Source organism: Ursus americanus, chromosome 6 (genome assembly GCF_024610735.1).
Source record: "Ursus americanus isolate L20-20 chromosome 6, mUrsAme1.1.p, whole genome shotgun sequence".
NCBI lineage: Eukaryota > Metazoa > Chordata > Mammalia > Carnivora > Ursidae > Ursus > Ursus americanus.
Window position 1 is genome coordinate 34,999,588 of NC_142132.1, and position 26,333 is coordinate 35,025,920.

Below are 26,333 nucleotides of genomic sequence, written 5' to 3' on the forward strand. Positions count from 1 at the left end.
AGACTATGGACTCTGAGAAACAAACTGAGGGCTTCAGAGGGGAGGGGGTGGGGGAATGGGATAGACTGGTGATGGGTAGTAAGGAGGGCATATATTGCATGGTGCACTGGGTATTATACGCAACTAATGAATCATCGAACCTTGCATCAGAAACCAGGGATGTACTGTATGGTGACTAACATAATGTAATAAAAAAAACATAAAAAAAAATAAAGGCAGCAGAGGGAAGGGCAGCAGGGGCACTTCAGCGGGGGATGGGCGTGCTGTCCCTCGGACAAGGCAATAAGAGGGTGGCCTTTTTGTAGAGAATTTCAGCTGCAATAATCCAATGGAATAGAAAGCATTGTTGCCAAACCGAATTAGCAAATACCAGATTGTGCCGACAACTCTAAACATATCAGTGATAAAATATTCCTCTAGCTAGGGAGACCGGGTCCCCCTCCACACCTGTCCTGCCCCCACTCCAGCCTGTAGTCCACTCTCTCCTGGAGAATGAGCAAAGGAACCTGCCACCAGGGCTCCTCGCCACCCTAACCGGCTGCCACAGGCTGGCTCCTGGGAGAGCAGAGAGGAAACCACACCTCACCCCCCAGGAGGTCATCAGTGCAGAACTCTTCTGCAGGGATCAGCATTTCCCCAGTGACCAGCAACAGGAAAGAGTAGTCACGAGCAGACTCCAGTTCAGTTCTTGGTACCTCCACCGGTACCACCAGTGAGGCTTGGTCTCTGCCGGGTGTGTGGGGGTGTCAGGGAAGGGGAAGGACGGGGTAACTGAAACAAAGCAATCTCTTTTTTAGCCAGAGCCTTTCTGCCACGTTCTCCCTGTAGTTCCCCCACTATGTCTGCTTGTGGCTTCTTCCCAGAAGTCTGGGGTTCCCCAGGTTCCCAGGAACTGTCTTCCTTGTGGTATCTGCAGCACCGTCACGCTGTGTGGAGGAGCTCGGCCCCTGAGGGAGGCAAGGGCTAGAGGCTCAGCTCTGGAGCATGAGAGAAGAGGCTACAGGCAGAAGAGGGGAGCCGGACCAGAAATTGAGGTCCTGAGCCCCAAAAACAAATCTAACACACAAAACAAATGAACAAACAAAACAGAAACAGGCTGATAAATACAGAGAGCAAACTGGTAGTTGTGTGGGGGTGGGGAGTTGGGGGAAACAGGTGAAGGGGAATAAGAGATGCAAACTTGCAGTGATGAAATATGTAAGTCACAGGGCTGAAAAGTATGGGATAGGGCACATAGTCAATATTACTTTTAACAACTTTGTACGGTGATAGATGGTAACAACACTTAGCGTGGTGAGCTTTGAGTAATGTATAGAATTGTGAGTCACTGTGTTGTACACCTGAAACTAATATAATATTGCATGCCAACTATACTTCAATTAAAAAAAAACATTTAAATCAGGACATATAAATTAAATGAATGAGACTGGCTGGTGTCAGAGGAAAAATACTGTATAGTGTTTCCTACTTGTCTAGAAGTTCTGGCCCTCTCAAGGTAGTATTCATTTTCCTGCTTTTGGTGGGCCTATGGCTACAGGTGAATATTTCTTCTACTTGTGTTAGAAAAACAAAACCTTGGCTTCTGGTTGAGGAAAAAATCAGGAGGATGCAGGACAATGTTGTTGGAAGCAGGCTTGTCCCTTGTGGAGGTGGTGACTGCTGATCATTCCTCCAGGTTCTGGCTGCCACAGGAATGAAGTTGAATTGATGCCTGGGTCCTGTTTTGACCAAAGAGCCCAGGAGTCAGGGCTGTTACAGTGACCTCTTCTAATATTCAAGTGTTGGTTCAATTACAAACCAGTAGCAACAGCACTGGAGGAGGAGAGAAAATACACCAGATGTGGCCCTAAGGCCACTTGTTTTTGATGTCTGCATCAAACAAAGCTTCCTCTTTGTTCCCCAAGGGAGGTGAGATAACAATTTCCTGTGTAGGCTTTGCCTTCCTGGAGTGGGTGCTGCTGTCTCTCCCTCAGGGGGGCTGGTCATATCTCACAGCTGTTCTCAGTGAGATAAACATCCCAGGCAGTCAGTCCTGGGGCTGGTAGTCCCTAGGGAGGATTCCAAGAGTGCAGATGGTTGTGCCATTCTCTGCATCACTTTGACTTCTGTCTGGGTGGAAAATCCTTCTTGTCCTGAAGGCCATGGCCAAAGACAGCTCTAGAATGTTTATTGACAGGGATGAGGGGGTTGCCCATGGGGTTGGATGGAAGGTGGGACTTGAAACTCCCTTCGCATAGCACTTTATATCAAGATTGAGAAAAGGCTGTAAAAAGAAAAAGAAAAGAAAAGGCTGCTCTTATCAGACTTTGAAGAGAGGGTTGCCTGAGGCCATCAGAATGTCCCCATGTCCCCAGTGGAAATGTTCTTAGGATCGGATCAGTACAAGTGTTCACACAAAGGCATCAATACACGAGAAGGTTTTATAGTGGTGTCTTTCTCAGGAATAGTTGTATTCTGGCAATTCTTTTAAGCCAAAGGAATTAATCTTTATTAGTGAAGTGCTGATCATGGCACCCTCTTTTAAAATCCTTTTAGAATTAAGTAGAAGACCTAAAAGCACTCTCAACCAGTTTGGACTGGCCTCTGCTTGCTGCACTGCCCTTACCCCACACAACTAGTCCTTTCTCTCAAACTGAGTATTTTTTTAGTTTCTTGAGTATGTGACACTCTCTCTAGCATGTCTTTATTTGGCTGCCTTCTACCCATCCTGCAGGCCACTTGAGATGTCACTTCCTCCCTAAAGCCCTGGCTGTCCATATCCCCTCCCACTTCCCCAAGACTGGGCTAAGTACCCTTGCTGTGTACTCTTCCTAACCATACAGTTGAGTTGTATCATATCATGCTGTTGTGGCTGAGTTCCCCAGGAAGCAGATGCAGCACTGTAGTTAGGCGTGGAAAAGGCTGGGGAGTGACACCCATGAACAGAGAAGGGGAGGGTATGCCATAGCAAATCGCCACAAACTTGGTGGCTTAGGACAACAGAAATGTATTCTCTCACAGTTTTAGAGGCCAGAAATTCAAAATCAAGGTGTCAGCAGGGTGGTATTCCCTCTGAAGGCTCTAGAGGACAATCTGTTTCTTTCTTCTTCCAGCTTCTAGGAGCCCTAGACATCCTTGGCTTGCAGCTGTCTTAGTCCAATCTCTGACTTCATATTCACATGGCCTTCTCTGTCTCTCTCTTCTGTGTGTCCCTCTTAAAAGGATACCCGTGATTACATTTAGGGCCTGCTGGGGAAGGTCAATTTTCCATATCCTTCAAGTTTCTCTTGGCTGCTCTAAGAAATTGGCATGAGACAGATGAATGGGAGAAAATAAAATCCAATTATGTACATATGGGAGTTCCATGAGAATCTGAGCCCCACAGGCAGTCCGGCAATTGAGGCATATATGCCATCCAGAGCTAAGGAGAAGGGGGTAAGGGTCTGGGACTTCAAAGGGAAGGAAGACATTCACAGGAAGATGAAAAGAGGAAATGTTTGGTAAACAAATATTTGCCAGGCCATACAGAAACAATAGAACACAGAGAGGAATTTTAACAAACATACTTTGCTAAGTTCCTCCCTGTCTACCACACCTAGTTCATATTATACTGCAGTTGTCCATGGTGACAGCTCCCTTCCTGGAGCAGGTCCTCTATCCACATTCTTTCAGGCAGTTAGGGGGAAGGTCAAAAGTTCTTTTTGAGCCTACTGTTTCTTAAAAATAACCAACCTAAAATAACCCACATGCTGAGGAGATACATTTTGGGGTAAATTTTGCTCCCCTACAGGTCCATCTGGATCATCCAGAATGGTTTCCTCTTTGTCTTAAAATTCCTTAATTTATTCACATTAGGAAAGACTCTTTTTTCCAAATAAGGTAATTTTCACAGATTCCAGGAATCAGGATACAGACATTTATTTTTGGGGGGACATATATGGACTGCAGGGAGGAAACAGGTTTGGATAGGAAGGGCTTTCTTCTTGAGAGGAAACTTAAAAGAGGGAAGTTAGTGAGACAGACTATAGCTCTTCATTGATGCATCTGGTCCTTGGGCTACACCTGGTACTCATTGTGCCTTCTTTCAAGATCCATCCTGAATTCTCTTTGCCCTCAGTGGCCATCTTTCCTGGTCTAGGTAGCCTACCCAGCACCGAGACTTAAGCTTTGAGCCCATGGTAACTACTCTTTCTCAAGCCAGGATTGCAGCTCTTGTCCATTCATGGTCACAGTTGGTCCAGGGAGTACTGAAAGGTCCCTAGGTCCATCAGCTGGATTTCTCCTGCCCCCATTGGGTAAATGCAGCACTTCTTCCTTCTGGATGGGCAGAGTCCACACCCCTGGCAAGATGATGGTTCCTCTTCTTGCCTGCTGATCTCTGAACACAAGAAGCCCACAGTGCTCATGTAGCAACCATAGCTTATAGTTCAACTGTGGTGTCCCTGGTGAGAGGGTATCCTCCTTGGGTATCAGGATTCCTAATCCTGCAGAGCCTAGAGATGCAGGGATGTGGAACATAAAGTCCCCCAGGGTGTCACTGGGAGAGATGGTAAGTGAAGTCATTTCTGCTGATATTCCTTGGCTCCCCAAGTCATGTATTCTTCCTAACTGGAACTTAGTGTTCCAGAGACTCATATAAAGGTCTCTGCTTTAATGTGTATAGTGTATTTGGGAGGATGACAACCCATTCTCCTGGGCTATTGTTGCCTCTGGGCTGGTGTTTCACTTGTACCATCAGCAGGCAATTCCAATGCCTTATCAGAATGGCAGCTTCTGGGTGGTGGGGTATGTGATACAACCAGTGAATCCTATGGCCAAGGGCCCATTCCCACACCTTCTGTCTCATAAAGTGAGTTCCCTGGTTGGATGCTATGTTTTATGGTATTCCATGCAGTGGGTCAGGCATTCTGTAAGCTCCTGGATAGTGGTACTGGCTGAAGCTTTGTGAGTAGGAAAGGCAAATCCACATTTAGAATACCTATCTGTTCCTGTACAAGGAACCACTTGCACTTCCAGGAAAGAAGGGGCCAATGTAGTCAGCTTGCCAACAAGTAGCTTTCTGGTCTCCTCTAGGAATAGTATCATACTGGGAGCTTGGCTTTTGTTTCTGGTTGTTGGCAAATTGGACATGTATAGGCAGTAGTAGCTAGATGAATACTGTAAGTGGGGGTCTATGCTGTTGTGCCCATGCGCAGCTTGAGAGGCAGACTTCTAAGAAGGCTACCAAAGATCCCTGCCTTCTGGTATTCATACTCTTGTATAATTCCCTGTCCTTGTGTGTGGTCTGGACCTAGTGACTCATTTCAAACAAATAGAACACAGCAAAAATGATAGGATGTCACCTCAGGAATTAGGTTATAAACAACTGTCACTTCTATCTTGATGGCATTCTCTCTCTCTCTCTGGCCTCTACCTTGCTCACTCTGATGAATCCAGCTTCTGTACAGAGAGTTCCATGTGGCGAAGAACTGAGGCCTTTAGTCACACAACCTGTGAGAAACTCAATCCTGTCAATAACCATAAGAGTAAGCTTGGAAGCATGTCCTTCCCCAGTTGAGCCTTGACATGAAACCACATCCTTGACTAAAAAACACCTTGGGATGGTAGCCCGTGAGAGAACCCAGCTAAGCCATGCCTGGATTCTGGATGTACGGAAACTGAGATGATAAATGTGGTTGTTTTAAGCCACTAAGCTTTAGACTACATTTTTAGTGTGCCCATTGTGCAAGGACAGGGATGGCCACTAACAAGGCATAACTGACTAAGAGAAACGGACTGAGTCATTTTGTCTGGTTGGTTGTTTAGTGCCTCTTCTATGGTGGATGTTCTTTGGTGGGCATTCACATGTAATGCAAAGATGTTCAGAGTTTGTGCTCAGTTCCCACAACGAGCATCCACCTGCCTCTACTCTAGACATCCTGGTTCAGTTTACCAACTTCTTTCTTCCAGTTCTGTGGCCAACAAGCCAGGCCATTTGCCACTGCCCATGAGTCCACACGTCTTCTAACCTCAGGCCCATTCTCCTTCCAGAGCGGAGGAGCAGGTACCCTGCTTGCAGTTCTCTTTCTATTGTCATTCAAGGCTACTGCTGAGTGAGGTTGTAGAGCAGTTGCCATCCATTTTTGGTTTATACCCACATACTGAGCCAACTCATCCACACACAAAGGGCAGGCTTTTCCTTTCACCTCCAGCTGGCCTTAGGGGATCAGCTACACAGCCATAGTTATAAGATGAGGTAGGAGCATCAGTTCAACTATAACGGGTGGCATGAGTTCTGGGATACCTGTTTAAGCTTATTTCTGCCGCTCTCCTGTGCTTGGACCCAGAGGTAGCCTGGACCTCCTGCAGAACCCTATCTGCAGTAATGGCCCAGTCTATGGGCTGGAGCAGTATTTTCAGGTATGGAATATGTTGCCCCCAGACTCTGAAGAAACCTCCCAGGCATTGTGCTTTCTTGTTTTTAGTAGGGATGCAAGACACAGAAATTTGTCTTTTACTTTGGAAAGAATGTCTACCATAATCTGAAACTAGGATCCCTAAAAGCTTTACTGAAGTGCCTGGTTCCTGAATCTTCCAGGATTTATCTGTCACTCTTGGAAGCACATCTGTCTTACCAAGTCTTCCAATGTGGTAGTCACCTCTTGCTTATCATGTCATCAACCTAATGGGTCAATGTGATATTGATAGTATATCAATATCAATGCGATATTCTTCATATTATCCAGATGGTCTAGATCTCTTTGGACTGTATTATTACAGAAGGCAGGAGTGTTAACATTGCCTTGGAGCAAAATGTATAATGTTGCCCATTCCATTTGAATGTGAGCTGTTTCTAATGGCCTTTTTAAACTGGGAATGAAAAGCATGCATTTTCCAAGTCAGTGGTTAAATACCACAGACCTGAGGCCATATTTATTTGCTCCAGCAGTGGTACTATATCTGGTACAGCAGATGTGATCAGGGCTACTATTGGTTGCACTTGCAGTAGTCTATAGTCATTGCTTAGGATTCATTCAGCTTCTGTAGGGGCCAGACTGGGGAATTAAATGGAGATGTGATACAGCCCACCATCCCTGCTACACCTTGAGATCTTTAATCCCCACTCTTCCCTCCAGGATGCAATGCCATTTTTTATTTATTTATCATAACCAGAAATTTCTGAGACTTCAACTTGACCTTCTCCATTATGACAGAGACCAAGACCAAGGATCCAATGTAGGAATTACATCAACTGTCAAGTGTAATAATCCTAATTATACATTTGGGAACAGGAGAAGTGACCCCTATGTGGATCCAAGTGACCACTAAGTGGATCCATGGACCAGTGTACTCACTCTAAGCCATATTTTGGTCAGGAGTCCACTTACTGCCTTATGCTCATGCTCTCCCACTGCAAACAGGGAGGGACCATGATGGTGTTTCAGTCTTTAGGCATCAATGACAATTCAGATCCTGTGTCCAACAGTTTTTGGAAGGTCAGGCTATTTCTCTTTCTCCAATGCATAGTCAATCAAGTAAATGGCAATAAGACTTTTTGGGGAAGGACTTGGGTATCACTACACTGTATAATTGCCCTAGTCTTGTAGAGTCCTTCTTCCCAGAGATTTAGTCATTTGTCAGACAACAGGTTTTGAATCTGAAAACCAGCTCAGGTGTGGCATCTTGGCAAGGTTGTCCTGACTTTGTATTGGTGAGATGGCCCTAGCCTTCTGCTCATTCATTCTCCCTCCCTTTGATTATATATATTTAATGAGCACTCTAGTTGGCTGCATATCTATTTTGTTCCTAGGAATGCTGACTTCTATTCACCGTCTCCATGATGTTCTCTCTATAGTTAAGGCCCTCCAGGCTGCCACTCTGTTCTTGTCAGTTGTCATGATAATTACAACCACCTGGCTTCTGGTGGTTAAGCACCACCACCTGGCACTAATTGCTTTGGAGGAGCCCAACATCCCCACAGCTATCAGTGAGCCAAGTTCTGTGACAGACTCTCCTATTGTCAGCCCCAGAGGAGAGCCACCACTGAACCACTTAGTGATGATGGTCATGTCCCTCTCACCAGCACATTCTCAGTGGCCTTGGTAAATGGTGTGTCTTCTGATTGGCCTTATGGCCTCACATATTACACCCATTCCTGCAAGCCCACTTCCTGGAGCCTTCTAATTTCTTCCCCTATGTCTGCCATGGCACTCAGGCATTCCAGTCTTTCAGCATGGGCCATCACTTTCTTCAGGCTTCTAGAAGCCACCCTAAGAGCAAGTTTGTATTGCTTCTTGGAGTGTTTCTTATATCTCAAGAGAGTGACCCAAGTCCAAATACTCTCCCTTATTCAGACTTACGTTCCAGCCCCCTTGATCAAGCACCAAATCTCATGTTCTAGTGTCTTGGGGGTTATGGTCACTTTATTCCCTTATCAGGCCTAGTCTGTCCCTGACTGGGTTGAGCTGTGACTTAACCCTGATTGTAGCCTGATGTCCAGGACAGGAACAGGGAGGCTACCTGTTGCCTTTCAGGAGAAAGCCCTCTGTATCGCTTTCCTGCATTAGCAATATGCTAGCTCTTGAATGATTGAGGCGAGTCACCCCTACAGGCTCAGAAGGTTCAGAGGAGTCTAGGGAATATCCCATGTGTCATGTCATGATCTCAGGTTTTGCCAACCAGGGCCTGACTTTGGCATAACAGCCCTGCCCTTGACTGAGCATTGAATGGTCTTTGAAGTTCAGTAGCTATTAAATCCTGGGTTTCACTTTCAGCTTTTCTGCTCACCCACAGTAAGAGTGCTCCTTTGCAGGGGCTCCCTTCTTACTTAGTTTTAGCTGCTAACTGTTCTCAACTTTTCACTATCTTCCTATTGGTTATCACTGCAACTTAGTGATAATCATCCAAGTCCATTATCTTTATACTTAAATGCCTCAAAGTACATTTCAAATGCTTGAATCAGTTCACTCTCCTCTGTCTACAGGCCCTCCCACCTCACCGAGGGTGAAACTTTTAACAACTAGACTGCCACCTCATGCCAAAGACTGCCTTCAAACCACCTACCACCAGGGATGGCAGGGTCCTCATAACCAATTGGGTGTGAGTGATACAGTTTCCAAACCTTTCTCGTACTCCTGGCTTTCTTGGATCATTCTTGGTACAAACTGTTGCAAGTTAAGTTCTCTGGGAAGTAGATGCTGAATGGAGTTAGAAGTGCAAAATATTTATTGGGAAGTAATACTTGTGAAAAGAAAAGGGGCCAACTCAAGATTATGTAGAGAAAGCCATCGGACCAGGATCAAGACACGACAAAAGCTCCACTAATCCAGCAAGAGTACCTATTAACACAGTCTGAGGTTGAATGAAAACGGGGAGACCCCTGTACCACTGCCTTGCTCAGTCATTGGCTGGGGAGTAAGGTAACCAGGTATTCAGTTAAATTTACATTTCAGATAAGTAAGGATTTTTTTTAAGTATATCCCATGCAATATTTGGGGAATACATATCTTTAAAAAAATAGTCACTATTTATCTGAAATACTAATTTACCTAGGTGTCCTGTGCTTTTATTTGCTAAATCTGGCAACTCTAGCTGGGGGTCACCCCAGGAAGTGCACACTCTCAGCTACCATTGTTTCACTCAGCCATGGCCTGGGAGCCACCCTGAGAATAGTGTGACCTTAGCTTGAAAGCTGAGGGGGACCTGAAGGTGCTAAGTGCTGGAGGCTGTCAGCTAACCATACTCCCAGTAGCTGGGCAGCAAGTCCTTTCTTGAAGGGAGAACAGAGCAGAAGATTTCCGCATCTGACACATTTATTTTCAGTTTAACTGTTGTCTCCCATGCTAGAAGGAAGCCCAGTGAAGGCGAGAAAATTGTATCCCTTGTTTATTGGTGTATCTCCATGCCTAACACAGTACTTGGCTCATGGTAAATGCTCGATTATGACTTGCTAAATTGAATTGTACTTAAAGCTTCAGGGACCTGGGAGTATTTAAATAGCACAGAAAGAAGTCCTCTTGTTCTGTCCCAGAACCACACTCTGAGTTCAGCCGACCCTTCGATCACTTCCCACGTTGTGTATACAGTCAGCAGAGGTAACAGGTGGAAGACTGGCTTAAGCTGTAGAGTCTGAGTTCACAGCCACTGAATAAATAGCAGAGCTAATTATTTATGGAATTAATTAAATGCTTTCTAAGTAAGTAAAGAAGGTTCTAATTGAGGAATTTCAAGAGAGACCTCATACATGAAGGTAGGTATTTTGTGCTAATGGGTTGTGCTGTGTCTCTCCACGTATATGTCCCACACAGGACCCCAACCCAACAGACCCTGAACAGAGCTGAGTATCGTTCTGGGGCTGACTCTCACCATATCTCTCCTGTCAAATAAGCCAGGAATCCTTGCGCCACCCAATTCCAGCAGGCCGTTTCCAACCACTGTGTAAGTTCTACAGATCCCACCACCTTTCCTGTCTCACGGCCATCACTTCCCCTCCATCCTCGCTGCAACCTCGAGTTTAGATCTGCGTCTCTTACCAGGATAAGAGCCTGCCAATTGGCCTCTCCTTGTCTTTGGTGTCACCCTCTCTCCAATCCATCTTCCACACAACTGTTAGGCATTTAGCTCTAAGATTTCAAATCAATCACATCAAATCAAATCAATCAAATCATGTTATTCTCTTTCCTGAAATCTCTCCATGGCTCCCCTCCTTTTGAGATCATGTCCAAACTTCAGCTATTACTCTGCATGCCAGCAAGGTCTCCTATTCCATTTTTAAGTGTGCAGTGGAATGATGTCACATTCTTACTTTACATACTTTTTTGACTCTCCATGGATGATAGGACAAAGTTCAGCCCTCTGTGCATGGACTGCAAGGTCCTCTGTGGTCTGGACATGCCTTCATTCACACCATACCCTCCCTCACACTCTCCGCTGCCGCTTGCAGTCCCGTGAACATCACGCTCTATCATATCAGCCAGCCTCTGTTCAAACTGGTCCCTTTGCCTGAAATTACTCTTCCTCTACCCTTCTTGCTACCTGGATCAGCACTGCTCAAACTTTCTTGTGGCATCAATCACTTGAGATGGTGTTAAAATTTGGATGCTGATTCATTAGGTCTGGAGTGTGGCCCCAGATTCTGTGTTCCTAGATGCTGATGCTGCTGACACAGACCACCCTTTGAAGAGCAAAAGCCTAGGCCACCTGTTTTTCAAACCCCAGGCAAAGGTTATCATCTCTCTGAAGTCTTTCCTAAACATTCTAGGAAGAATTGACTGCTTTTTTTTCTTCCTGAACCTAGAGTTCCCTGTGACCTTTGTCAAAGCACTGGTGACACTGAATGCATTTTCATGCCATGTGCGTCCTCCTCTCCTGGATTGAAAGCTCTGTAAGGGCAGGAACCATGTCTTCATCCTTGGATTGCCAGCCCTCAGCACAGTGCCTGACATGTAGCTGGCATTCCATAAAAGGTCGTCAAGTGAATGAGTGTAGAGTCATCCTCAGAGAAATGAAAAGCGTATTTACATCTAGGATTCCCTTTCTCCTCAACTATCTGATGTAAGACTTGAGTATATGGAAATAGAACCCTTTGGCGACAAATGCTCAACCCAAATTTGCTTTCTCAAACTGGCTCAGGTAGCTGGAGGGAGGGACACTGCGAAGCTCACAGAACTGAAAAAGGGATAAACAACCAGTCTGCAGGAGGGCACGGTGCAGAGACACCAGCGATCATCAGCCACAGGGACCTGGTAGCCTTTTTCTTAGGAGGGGCCATCGGTTGACTTCACCTGATCTGCCTTCTATGTGTCTTTGATTTCTGCTGGTCTCTGCTTCTTTTTGTGTTGGTCTTTTCACTTCCTACTTCAGACAGGCCTATTCCAAGCTGTCAGGCTCTGGGCCCCCAGAAGAGTCAATTTAGCATCACTGCAAAGAAAACTCTCGCACACACCCCATGGCCATGGCAGAGTGTGTGTGTGGGGAAGTGGAGCTGAGCGGTGCGATGTAGTGTGTGTGTCTGTGTGTCCGTGTGTACTCGTGCATGGGGGGGGGGGGAGGGAGGGTTGAGCATCAAGGCCTGTGGACAGAAGAAATGAAATGAAAATTTTGCTACTTTACAAGGAGTAGCTACTTTAGTCAACCAAATCACCTACAGTTCAGAAAAACTGTTGTCAACATAGGATGGCGAATTGGGAGGGAGACAGGTAGGAAGACAGAGGTGGGGAGGCAGCCCTCCTTTTCTCCCTTCTACCTCCCACTAGTGGTGAGTCCTGGTGCCACGTGCTTGGAGTGTGGAACCAAATTTCCACGCATCTGTATCCTCTCCGGGACAGCAAGCCATCACGGCCTCGGTTGTGTTCACGAACGGCACTAACGAAGCCTTTAGTAAGTAATAAGGCCTGACTTTTGAATTACTTACTAGCTTTGGTTTTCTTATACATAAAGTATGACTAATAATAATACCCACCTCCCAGAGGCGTTGTGAGGTTGACATTTATTAAGTTAAAAGCAAGCATGCAAAGTAAGAACCATGTTCCTGCTTCGAGGTTTGGAGAGGTGAAGTAACTCGCCTTAGATCACACAGCTTGTCAATCACAGAGGAGGATTTTAAACAAAGTCTGTCTGATTTCTGCACCTCTCCCACCAGATCCATAAAGACAAATCTCTGGAGTTCCAGGTAGAGAGGAGAACTGTTGTCTCAGCCTGCCACAGCCTGTTATTACACAGGAACACAGTGTGACCACAGCATGCCTGCGAGTCACTGGAAGGGAGGAGGGAGGTGTAGTGAAAGGTGTTTGCAAGAACCATACATAGTAATTCTATCAGTACAATGAAATCTTTGCCCCTAAAAGAAACTACAAATGAGGGGATACTCCTAGGAGTATAATTTTTTTAATACTAGAAATAGTTTACCTCAAAGAAATGCTTCTCCATAAAAAGGAAACAATGTAGCAATATTCCACATTTAAATACAGAGTGATTTGCTCTGCAGTTGCTCCGTTGCCAGTTTTAAAACTCTGAGCCAACTCCCTCCCCATGTCACTATCTGATCCCACTCGCTTGGCTGGCTCAGGAAATGCAAACTAATATTAGCCAGAGCAGAAACATAGCTAGCAGGATTAACTGGGTACTAAAAAGAAATTACGCGATGCACACTTAAACTAATGAGGAAAACTTGGGTGACCATCCACACATTCACATGAGCTCCATCAGGGCGTCCGTCTGGTTCAGGTTCACACGATCTAGGGGCAAGTAACACGCTGTTCTTCCTCCCCTCACTTCCTCAGGAGGAGGACAGCATTATGGCCTGTCCGCTCTGGCTAACAACTACAGCTCGCCTTATTCTTGTAACTGACTTCGAGACCAAACCAAACCAAACCTACCCAGAAACAAGATAAAGAAGAAGAAGAAAAAAACCAACCAACCAGAAATGTCGTCTTTCTTGAACCCTGAACCAGGTTCTAGGATTATTTTTACACATCTTACCTATTCTAGAACCATTTTGTCTTTGTCATTGTCTTAATCTCGGTAGCCATATAGAAAAGAAATAGTGAACGTGAACATATATATATATATATATATATATATATCTTACACTTCTTTAGCCACCCTGAAACTGTTTCTGTAAACATCTAAGTTGAGGGGTTTGTCACTGTGACTGCCGACGGAAAGACAGATGACCGGATTAAGAAGTTGTGGTCCATATATACAATGGAATATTACTCAGCTATCAGTAAGAACGAGTTCTCAACATTTGCTGCAACATGGACGGCACTGGAGGAGATAATGCTAAGTGAAATAAGTCAAGCAGAGAAAGACAATTATCATATGATTTCTCTCATCTATGGAACATAAGAACTAGGAAGATCGGTAGGGGAAGAAAGGGATAAAGAAAGGGGGGGTAATCAGAAGGGGGAATGAAGCATGAGAGACTATGGACTCTGAGAAACAAACTGAGGGCTTTAGGGGGGGGATGGGATAGGCTGGTGATGGGTAGTAAGGAGGGCACATATTGCATGGTGCACTGGGTGTTATACGCAACTAATGAATCATCGAACTTTACATCGGAAACCGGGGATGTACTGTATGGTGACTAACATAATATAATAAAAAAACATTAAAAAAAAAAAGAAATGATGACAGCGGTCTCCACACCCCCGGGCACACAGAGGCATCAGGCAGAGGCCACAATCTTGTGTTTCAACTCAATTGATCCCCAAAGCAACCCTATAAGGTAAGGCTCTTCCTTGTGCCCATTTACAGATGGGGAAGTCAAGACTAGGTGATCCTGCCTCAGGGCGTCCAACTAGTAAGTTCCGAGCAGTGCTTTCAATTCCTCTGGCAACAATGAAAGGATAGTTAAAACTTACTAAGCCCTTATCTTCCAGGAACCCTTACAGGCTCTACACGTATTAACTCATTTAAGTATTAACTCCTTAAAGACACTGCCTTATGAAAACGGCCTTTGCTGAGCCGTTTTCTGCCTGGAGAAGTAGAGGAGGCCATGCTTGGTGCCAGGGTCAGGATCTCTGCGCTTGTTTCCGAGTGGAAAATCAGTACACCCCCCAGGAGCAGGGGCCTCAGGGCCCAGGAAGTTCAGTCAATACTGGGGCAGCACCAGCCGTCTCTGGCTGCTACAGGACGTCACTGGCCCTTGTGGATGTGAAAGGCCAGTGCATACCAGTGCTGGTTATATTTACACAGCGGGCTAAAATTAGCTGGCATGCTCTCCTGGCAACCGGCAGGATATAAGTCTCCCATTTTATCTAGTGATGCTAATTCTGGCAAAACCAAAAAGGGTCCTTCTGCTGTTCTCAGTGGATAGGCATTCGACAACAATAATATCCTCTTCCTTCCTCTTCCTCTTCTCTACATTTTAGGAAATTTCAAATATAAATCCAGGCTGACTCTGGGTCAGGACAAATACCTACCAGCATAGAAACCTAATGGGGGTGGGGGTCCTATAAGCAGGAGAGTTTAGGGACTCCTCTGGGATGGAACAAAAATAAAATAGAAACATGTCACTGGCTGTTTTCCACCAACATTGGAAGAGCAGTGAACTTAGAAGGGCACCAGTTGGAGCACTGGTATTGTGCGTGCAAATGGAACATTCTGGGGAGGGCTGAATGAAGGCCCTGGGCTCCATGGTAAATAGCACCCAGGATGGAAGCAGACTGAGATCCACCCTGGGCTGGGACTGTGAGTGTTGCCACCTCTTTGAAGTGCCTGCACTCTCTTTTGAAGCAGAGTTAATCTATGTGGGCTCAACATGAAAAAGTAATGTGATCAAGTAGTGATGTCTACCATGGAGTAACATCAGGACGTGTGGCAGGCATTTGTGATACCTCCAAAGGATCCAGTGGCTGGGAGAGGGAATGGAGTAAAAAGAACCCAGGCTGGGGAGTTAAATAGACCCAGACTCAAGCCAAATGGTGTCCCTGGGTAGCCTGTGAAGGTAGCAGGGAGTTGGCTTGAATTTGCTGCTCAACCCTAGACTGGTCCTTAAATTGTACTATTATCTGGGGGTCCCTGGGTGGCTCACTTGGTTAAGCCTCCAACTCTTGATCTCAGTGTAGGTCTTGATCTCAGGGTTGTGAGTTCAAGCCCTGTACTGGGCTCCATGTGGGGTGGGGAGCCTACTTTAAAAAAAAATTGTACTGTGGTCTCAATGTTTGTGTCTCTCCCCCCAGTTCATAGGTTGAAATCCCAAATGCCTGATACGATGGTGTTGGGAGGTGGCCTCTGGGAAGTACTTGGGTGAGGAGGGTAGAGTGTGCCATCATCACCAGTGCCCATCTCCATAGTTCTGAATATTTGCAATACGTTGCAAGACTGAATATATTCCTACCTTTTAATGGATGATTTTAACCCATTTACAACTGTTGATATGACCGATATGTTAGAAAGTAGGTCCTTCATATTGTTTTATATTATATGTGGTAGGAAGAACAATGACTGTATGCTTTCTGTTACCAGAGCTTAAACAGAATCTTGCACCGTGTAACTGTGTTTTTTTTTGTTTTACTCTATCTTTGTGTTAGTGCCACACTGCTTTGATTACTTTATTTATTTTTTTTTTAAAGATTTTATTTGTTTATTTGACAGAGATAGAGCCAGCCAGCGAGAGAGGGAACACAAGCAGGGGAAGTGGGAGAGGAAGAAGCAGGCTCATAGCAGAAGAGCCTGATGTGGGGCTCGATCCCATAACGCCGGGATCACGCCCTGAGCCTAAGGCAGACGCTTAACCGCTGTGCCACCCAGGCGCCCCTGCTTTGATTACTTTAACTTAAGAATATGTCTTTATATTTGGTAGTTTAAGTCTTCCAACTTGCTTTATTATTTTCATTTTTCATTAAATATGTGAACTACATCTTAGTTCAAGTGACAGATACATACATGCATGTGTACACGCACACATGCACACATACATAAATGGCGTCCTGAGCCCCTTCTCACAAGATCATTGTAATGGTCCTATGAGTTCATGCAGCTTAGGACATTTTGCAGGAACTCACTCTATACTGATTTCCATACCTCACTTCTCTATAAGAACCTTACAACAATATACTTTCATTTCTCCTTTCCCAGACTTTATGATATAGTTGTTATACATTTTACACACATGTGTACACACACATATTATAAACCCCTATACTACATTGTTATGCTTTTTGTTTAAACAATTATTCATTAAAAGAGATTTAAATAATAAAAAACTTATATGTTGACCCATGTAGTTACCATTTCTGAAGCTCTCCTTTTTGTACATCCATATATCCATCCAGTATAATTTTCCCTAAGTTTTCTTGTAATGTGGGTGTACTGGTAATGAATTCTTCCAGCTTTTCTATTTCTGAACAAGGTTTTATTTTACCTTTGTTTATGAAAGATATTTTTTTCTGGGTATAGAATTCTAATTCAAAAGTTTTTTCGATATTTTAAAGATGTTGCTCCCTTGTCTTCTCATGCACCTTGTTTCTGATGAGAAACCTGATGTTATCCTTTCTTTGTTCTATTGATTTTCTCTGCACCACTAATTCTGAGCAATTTGATTATGATGATCCTTGGTGTACTTTAAAAGAAAATTTCTTGTGCTTAGACTTTGTTGACCTTCTTGGATTTGTGGGTTTATAATTTTCTTCAAATTTGAAATATTTTGGTTTTTATTTCTCCAAATTTTTTCTGTCCCTCTCCTTCTTTGGGGACTCCAATTACACTTAAATTACTTATTTGAATTGGGCCACAGTTCACTGATGCTCTGTTCATTTTTAAAATTCTCTTTTTTTTACCCTGTGCTTCATTTTGAATAGTTTCTATTGTTCTGTCTTCAAATTCACTAATCTTTTCTTTTGCAATGTCTGATCTACCATTAATCACATTCAAAGTATTTTTTATCTCTCACATTGCAGTTTTCTCTAGAAGTTGGAGTCCTTTTTAAAAAATCTTCTACGTCTCTATAGTTAACTTTTCGAACATATGGAATGTAGTTATAATAGCTGTTTTAATGTCCTTGTCTGCTAATTCTAACACCTGTGTGAGCTCTAGGTTGATTTTAATTGATTGTTTATTCTCCTCATTACGAGTTATGTTTTCCTGCTTCTTTTCATGCTTGGTAATTTTTTTATTGGATACCAGACACTGAGAAATTTACTTTGTTATGTGCCGGATATTTTTGTATTCCTATAAATACTCTTAAGCTTTTTTTTTTTTCTTCCTAGGATCCAGTTATGAAATAGTTTGTGCTGGGATTCAGTTAGAAGTACTTTGGTCCTTTTGGCTTGCTTTTAAGTCTTATTGGGCAAGACTGGAGCAGTCCTCGGTCAGGGGCTAATTTTTCCCCACTACAGAAGTAAGAATCTTCTGTGTACTTTACCCAGCATTTCATGAATCATGAAGTTTTCCAGTCCGACTTGTGGGAACAGGTATTATGCCTATGTGTATGTGATTGTTGGGATGTTTCCTTCCTCAGCCTCATATAGTTTCTTCAAATGCATGCACTGCTTATTAGCTGAATACTCAGCGGGTACTTGCTAAAGATTTTTGGAGCTCTCTGTATGCTGCTTTCTCTTCCCCAGTATTCTGTCTGCAAACCCTAGCTGCCCTGGTCTCTCAGATTCTCAGCCCATCCTTCAACTCAGGGAGTCTATTGCACTCTGTGTTTTCCTTACCCTGAACTGCAACCTGTGAAGTCTCTCAAAGAGGACACCGAGACGATCATAGTGCTTATCTTGTTTGTTTCCTGGCTCTCAGGAATCCTTTATTGCCTGATGTTCAGTGTCTTTGAAAACTTACTTCATATATTTTTGTCCTTTTTTTGTTTTATGTGGGAGAATAAATCTTATTTCTACTACTCTGTCTTGGCTAGAGTCAGAAGTTTCAGTCTAATGTTAAAAGATATCCAAGACACAGTTCTCATGGAGTTTATGTAGCTATGAATTGTCTCAGGTAAAGGTCTAAAGGAGCCTTTGGCAGCATTCTTTGGGGAAGGCAACTAAGGATGGTTCTAAACCCCTCTTTCAGAAGACTCAATTCCTCTATACAAGCCATTGCTCTCTTGTACTCATTCTGAGCTGGGCTTGGATGAAACTGGTGCCTCAGCTGAGCTGCTGCTTTATTTAGAAATGGCAAGTTACTGTAGATTTATAGAGACACTCTACCACCCACCTTGGGAATTTAAAGGGAATGATAAGATCCAAAGACTATCAGCCAACTTCAATCAGCAAAGCTCCAAGCCATCTCTGATGTATTCAACTATAAGGGTTGGAAATTCATACACTTCTAAGCCAAAATGAGATTCATGTTCAATGTAAATAAGAATTAGTCTGTGATTCTGCAGTTTTGCTTCCTGACCTGGCACCTCCTGCAAAAATAGAAATGTCAGCGCCTGGTGGTGGTGGAGCATGCCAACTGATATTGTGACCCAAAGGACCAAGAAGGCACTGGCTCCACAGCCAGCTGGCAGGCTGCCATTGCCAGTGGGAAAATCATTCCTGTGTGATAAGACAGCAACAAATGCTTCCCTGTGGCTGCGATTAAAGCAGGCTGTGCATTATGACAACAGTGCTTCGAGCTGCACATAGCAGTCATTTTTGCTAAATATTCATATGCTTATTTATACTCTCCCAGGCCTTGTCTGAAATCAGGGAGTTTAGAATTTCAGGCACAAACTATTTCCCTTTTTGGGAAGAAAAATTAGTGGACACAGGCATAAAGGACTTGAGAAAGGGATAGAGAAAAGGAAAGGTAGATGATTCTATAATCAATCTTCAGAGCCATGTATTTTTTCTGCATGCTTGGTAGAAAAGAGTTGCTCATTGTGTAGGGCATGTAACGATGTAAGCTCCAGGCCTAGGGGGCTGTATTTTTTCCTAACCCAGCAACTCATAAATGTGTGTTGAGTGAATGAATAAATGAATAAATAATCTATAAAAATGTGCACGGTCCTCTAGGGCAGAGACTAAAGGTTTTCTTTGTAAGCATAGCATCTAAGCAGGGTTCCTGGCACATGGAAGGAATGCAGATACATGTTTCTGGATTAGTTAATGAATGATAATAAGACAGGAAAGAAGAGAGAAAGAGAAGAAGGGAGAGAGGGAGAAAGGGAGGGAGGGAGGGGTTTAAGAACAGACAGCTGGGCTGGCCACCCTGCTTCCTGGGACCAGTGCACCTGGCTGCCAAAAAGCAACTGTGTCTTCTCCACTGTTTGTTACACCTGCCTTGGGGCCATAAAAGCTCAGGCCCTATGGTTAGACTCTCCACAGTTTGTTAGCCCTTTGTAACTTACAAAGCATCTCAATGGTTTCCAGGCGGTACTGACCACTAGGAAATTTCAGTGTTTTGCCTTGAAAGGGATCTCTTCCCTCCAGGCTGGTCTGATCCTTGTCACCTCTAGTCCTTCTTGTGCCCTTCCCTAGCTGGGGATAGTTTGTAGGTTTATGAAAGGGAGAAAGGGAGAGAAGAAGAGAGTGAGAACCTGGAAGTCAGCTTCCCTATGGGGTCTCTGGAAGTCCACCTGTCAGTATCTTTTGGCTTCCACAACCCTTCCTACATTCTTATGGAGCTCTGTTCCTGCTTATGTCAACATAAGAGCCTATGGGCTTAAAGCTTCAAGGACTGAAATGAATACTGAAAGTTTACAGCTCCTTGGCAGGATTATGGAAGGGGAGTATGGGCATTTAATTCCCCCTTATATTGCCCCAATAAAATCGATGGAAAAATTCTCTTTACATTCCTCCTATGTGTAATAAACTAAGGACTAGTCTGAGAACCAAGCCTTGGTCTCTGTCTTATTTCTGCCTCCAACTCACCATGTATACGTGGGCAAGTGGCTTCCCTGTAGGCCCTGGCTGCTCATCTGACTAATGGGAGAGTTAGGCTGTAAGGTTTCTAGAGTCCTTGCCGGCTGTGGCTCTTCTGTAATTTCTAAGGAAGGCCCTGACCACCGCCACATGTCTGTGATGCTGATACCCTGGAACTCACTGCTCCAAGAGGAGCTTGAGATGGAGGACACTGGGTAACTACCGTTCCCAAGCTGCCCTATTTGTTTGCATCAAGCTTAGCACTTGGGGAAAGAGAAGGGTAGTAACCTGGTGGACATCAGAGGCACAAGAACTAAGGAAACGACTACTCAGCTCTAGAGCCACAGTCCTTTGAGACCATGACAGTGTCTCCTGCCCTGCCTCCTCAGTCTTTCTCACTCTGCCATTCAGGCTTACATAGTCCTTGAGCCAAGGCAGGGATTCCCCTGGGATAAACACACTCTGGTGTGACTCTTGGATAATAATAAAAAATTATGATGTATCCAATGGAATCTACATCCACAAACTCATACACATTTCTGTATTGTCTTTAAAATGATATTATATCTATCTCAGAGTCCCCATTCAGCCAAGTTAATGGGAAATACATCTCAGTTCTTACTGAGGTTCCACTTGGATTGCCCTTGGGTAAAGTGTTCTCGGGTCTTCTGGTGGCAGAGTATTAGCATGACCACTTTGCTAATTGACTGGTTACTGCCAAGACCTTCTTCTTTGTCCCAGTCCAAATGGTTCCTCACCTCTGCATCTCTGTCGCCCAATCATGATATACTATGATGAGCTCCAGGGCCAGCAAGCCAGGGTGCAGCCCCCCAGGGCAGCACGCACTCATCTCCCTTGATACTTGCTGCCTCCCAGGACTCTGCTGGAGGGCGGGCTGAGGCTTCCCACTGTTTGTGAATCCTGAAGACCTCAGTCCTCTTCTCCGGAAGACAGCATTCTTTCTCCTTGTTCTCAAGCCCCTCCTCAGTCTCTCTTCATCTCCTGGAAACATCTATTCAATGTGTTTAGGTACTTAAAACTAGTAAAGACTTCAAGCAATTTCTGTTTTAGGTCTTCAGGAAAAAAGTGTAGATGCTAGAAAATGTGTTTTAATTAGGGTATGGACTCAGTTATTATGATAAAAGACACAAATGTGCTATGATGACTTGAATAGCAGCATGGAGGGGAGAAGTCAGGGCAGCTTATCTCTTCCATGGGCTTCTCTCCTCCATGTGGTCTTGTAGGGATGTAGGCTCCTTTTACGTGCTCCTTCCACTAATTCCCAGGATGGTGTCCTTTATCTGCATGGCCAGAGCTGGGTGAACTCCATATCTGTGACCCAGCCCACAGGAAACGGAAAGAAAGGAAGCCCAGGACCTATAACTTGTCTTTTAGGAGATGATCTAGAAGTTCTCATTCACTTGTATTCCAAATCCACTGACTGAACTAATTCATAAGACTACCTGTGGCTGCAAAAGAAAAATAGTACTGAAGGGAATTCTAGTACAAAGAAGAAGAGAATCTATATTGGGGATAATTAGGGCTATCTGCTTAAAATATAAGGGAAAATATAAGGAAAAGAAACGATAAATTTACATTTTCACAAGTTATCCTATTAGTATCATTAACAGCATTATCATTCCCTTCTCATTACTGAGGACCAGTTATACGCCTGTCGTTTTGTGAGATTTACATGTATGTAGTATCTCTAATCCCTTACAGTCATTCTGTAAGGAAATTGTTGCCCTTGAGTTATCTGGGGATCTGTGGTGTCTTTTCATTGTGTGTATTTGGAGAAGTGAAATTACTTCACCATATGATTTGAGATTAGGGTCTGCTGCAAGAGAAACCTGGATGAGATTCAGAAGACAAATGACGCTTCAGCCATTTCTACACCAGGCACAGTGGCCGATCCTTCATGTTGCCAATGGTCTGCTGCTCCCCTTGTTGGCACAGGGCAGCATCCAGGCTTCTAGGTCCCCCACTTACTGCTGGATTTTCTCCTTCAGCTTCTCTGAGGCTTGGGCCAGGTGTGTGTGCAGCAGCTCCACGATGAAGGGTACTGGCTTTTCTCATAGATCACTCATGTTATCAAAGTCGAGGTCATTTGTCCTCATGGGTTCCATTTCAGGGGTTCTCTATGGTCCTTGCTCTCCCCGTTTCCTGTCTTCCCTCCCTCCCTCCCTCCCTCCCTCCCTCCCTCCCTCCCTCCCTCCCTCCCTTCCATCCTTCCTTCTCCCCTTCCCTCCTTCCTTTCCTTCCTTCCTTCCTTCCTTCCTTCCTTCCTTCCTTCCTTCCTTCCAGCCCTGCTGATCTAGAGCTCTGGTCCAACATCAGACATAGAAGCAACAGTAAATATAAAATTGTCCAACACATCCTACCATTGTATAAAGTCTAAATACTATAATAAATTCCTTACCCTATAACACTCATGGTAGTACCTCTCTGATAAAATCCTGACTAACGTAGACACTTAGGTTGCAAGCAATAAAAAAATCACCTTCACATAGCCTAAGCATGTAAAGGGTAATTTATTTTAAGGATGTGGGAATGTCTCATGGAACCCAAGGATAGGAAAGCCATTGGGTCCCTGTGAAGAAGATCTTCTATAGTATAATCAACAACACAAAAATCCTTCCCTTACCCCACATTCTGTCTTCAAGCCTCTACCTCATTGTTGAGCTCCCCTTCAAAAACAAGAGTTATATGCACGTCTTCCTGAATTACCCCCACTTTCAGTAATTCTCCAACACTTGGAAAATCAAACTCTAACCCATAATGCCACCAAACTAACATTGTTAAGTGCAATGTACATTTCCACGCCCTTGAGTTACCTGAATATTCAGCACTGCTGATGACTTGCTGTCTGGGTGGGTGCTGTAATGTACTATCCAGAGCCACCTTTGGTGAAGGACTTGTTGCTCCAGCTGCTGGGAGTGACGAAGACAGAGGCTTCAGCTGTGAGCCTGTTCAAGGAGGTCCTGAGCAGTGGAGAGTCCCTGGACCAAGATCACACTTGTACTTTGGTAACTCCCATACAGTACAATTGATATCAGGGAGAGTAAAGCCCTGGCTCTCCCAACTAGACTCTGAAGAGTTATTCTAGCTCCGGAGCACCCTGTGGGATGAGCCAAGGTGCCTTTGGTCCTGCACTGCAGTTCAACTTCTCTTTCTACTCCCTTCCCTTCCCTTCCCTTCCCTTCCCTTCCCTTCCCTTCCCTTCCCTTCCCTTCCCTTCCCTTCCCTTTCCTTTCCTTTCCTTTCCTTTCCTTTCCTTTCCTTTCCTTTCCTTTCCTTTCCTTTCCTTTCCTTTCCTTTCCTTTCCTTTCCTTTCCTTTCCATGGGTGTTAGACCTAGAGAGACTCCTTTGATACTGAGTTTTGTTCCAGAGTCGGCTTCCTGAGGAAACCAACCTGACACATCTTCCTCTTCAAATGCTCCTTCTTTGGCTTCTGTGATTCTACTTTTTCTTGGTCTTTCTCCTACTTCTCTGTCAGTTCATATCTGCTTCTTTTCAGACTTCCACTCTTCTCTGCCTTTAAATCAGACTTTCTCATTTCTCTTTCCAGGTAAACTTATCCATTCCTGTTTTCAAAGGCCATCTATGTGTTCATGACTTCTCCCTGACTTAAGTATCCAGCCCAGACTACTCTTCTGGGCTCTAGCCTTCTAGGTCCAGTTTCCTCCTTGACATCTAAACATGGATGACTTATAAGCACCTCAAATTTGATGGTTCCAAAACTAGAATATTTTTGTCCCTCTGAAACCTGTTTCTTTGCCATAGTTTTCCAACTCAGTAAACTGCATCCTTCCCATGGTTCAAGTCAAACACCTGGTTCCATCCATGACTCTCCTTATCCTTTACTCCCAGCAACTGAGTTCAGCCAAGTGCTGTCTCTTATGTCTAGTTATAGCCATACAGCTGGTACCAAGGTCCCCAAATTTCTCTAGGCTTTCTGCCTCCTGGGTCCACTATAAGAACAGTATGGCAAGATCCATCTTGAGGCAGGCAGGTGTTGAACACCTGGGCAAAGCTCGGTCATGGGCATAGCCTGGGTCAGCTCCCAAAGTGCCTTACTGAGTTTCTAACAGAGGCACAGAGAAATAAAACAGGTCTGAAGATCCTTAATGCATTATTATCATTCTGAAGATAAAACTATATTCCTTCCATCATTTTTATAACTGAATATATCTATATACATATATACTTTGTACTAATATAAATAATGTACATTTCTTTGGTGGGGGGGAAAGAGGTGCTTTGCTTTGTCCACAGTACTTAATCTCTGGGAATCAGGAATAAGAAAATATTACAGATTTACAGCACCAAACCAAACAAACAAAAATACAGTGCAAACCTTTTCTATAAACAATGTAGTCAATCAAATATTTACTGAACATCCACTTCATACCAGGCACTCTGCTAAGTGCTTTGAAGGAGCTCAGTGATGAATAAGACATGACTCCTGCATGTTCACAAAACAGTTAAGAAAACAAAGCAAAACAAGTGAACAGTTAAGTAATAAGAAGGAATTAAGTATTGAGAGTTTGTTTATATAAAGCACTGCAAAGAAACTACATACTAGGATTGCTTCTAAGCAATGCTCTGTAAGTAATTAAAAGTGCAAGGACTGAACAATGTGAAGAATCCTTCTATGGTTTTCAGTCCGGTTGGATATGTATCTTAGTGAACATCAGCACCTCAGCTATTCATTTCCATGGTAACTGGAAAGTCTAGGAGAGTGATCACATTAATACTTACAAGGTAATTAGAATAAGAATAGAACTTCCTGAGGCTAAATATGTTGCAGGCCCAGGCAACACACTTAGCTAGTATTATCTCATTTAAATCCCACACCAACCCTATGAGGTAGCAACTAGTGGGGAGGCTCAGAAACGGTAAATGGTCTCACCTGGTGAGAGTGGTAATGGGTAGGACTTGAATGCAGGTCTGTTCGGCCATGACTCACAGTTCAAAGTCAGGATGGGAAGCGGCCTCATCTCTCAGCACCTTCCTTTGAGAGGAAAGAATGAAGAAAGACTTAAGGTGAGTTATACGGAGGAGCAGGTTGGTTGGAGACCAGGGACGCAGAGGAACTTCTCTCAGGTGCATTACACCAACAAACTTAAAGGGAGAAGGAAGAGTTTGTAGGTGTGTGTTTACACACACGTTGCTAGAAGGACATACTTTCATCCGAAAACACTTATGAATATGGGGCTGATGTGCGTTTCATAAAGCGGATAAAGAAAGGAACATCAAAGTTTGTTATTCCTGACCGTGGTGGGAGAGTGTATGTAAGAGTACTCTAAATTTTAACAATGAATTTACAAACTTAAGGAATGATTCAGAAAACTGAACTTTAGTTTCTAAAAAATGAGTGAACTTGGGGTGCCTAGGTGGCTCAGTCGGTTAAAGTGCTGGACTCGTGATTTCAGCTCAGGTCATGATCTCATGGGTCATGAGATCGAGCCCTGCACTGGGCTCCAGGCTCAGCCAGGAGTCTGCTTGAGATTCTTTCTCCCCTGCTCCTCCTCTGCCTCTCCCCCACTCACTCTTTCTCAAATAAGTAAATAAATCTTTCTTAAAAATGAGTGAACTCTTCCACAGGAATCCATTATCCTTCTAGCACAATGTTCTTAGGAACCCCCAGGAGCAGTGGCATGCTGCAGCTGACTTATTCAAGCTTGCGAGAGCTGACTGTTACATTTGCAGGAACTTCTCAAGCAGGTTGACATCATGTTGGTGTTGGGAGTATTTTACACCATAGAAATCCATAAATACTATAAATCCCCCAGAGAGCTGGTTGGTAAGAGCAGCACACCACTGCCTAGGGGCAACAAAGTTATTAATTAGCACCCCTTCACCTCCCCAGGAACCTCGGTAGACCTAAATGGGGAAGCCTGAGCAGAGCTGGTGTAGGGAAGGAAGAGGGAGAATATAGAAAAAGAGTTGGAACAGGTGGTGAAGGTGCCACAGAGAGTGATTCCTGCATCTGGCTGCATGTCAAAAGGACGTGGAGAACTTTTACAACAGAGACCTCTAGATTCAGGGAAGGTCCTAGCCCACTTGACAACTGGAGCAGA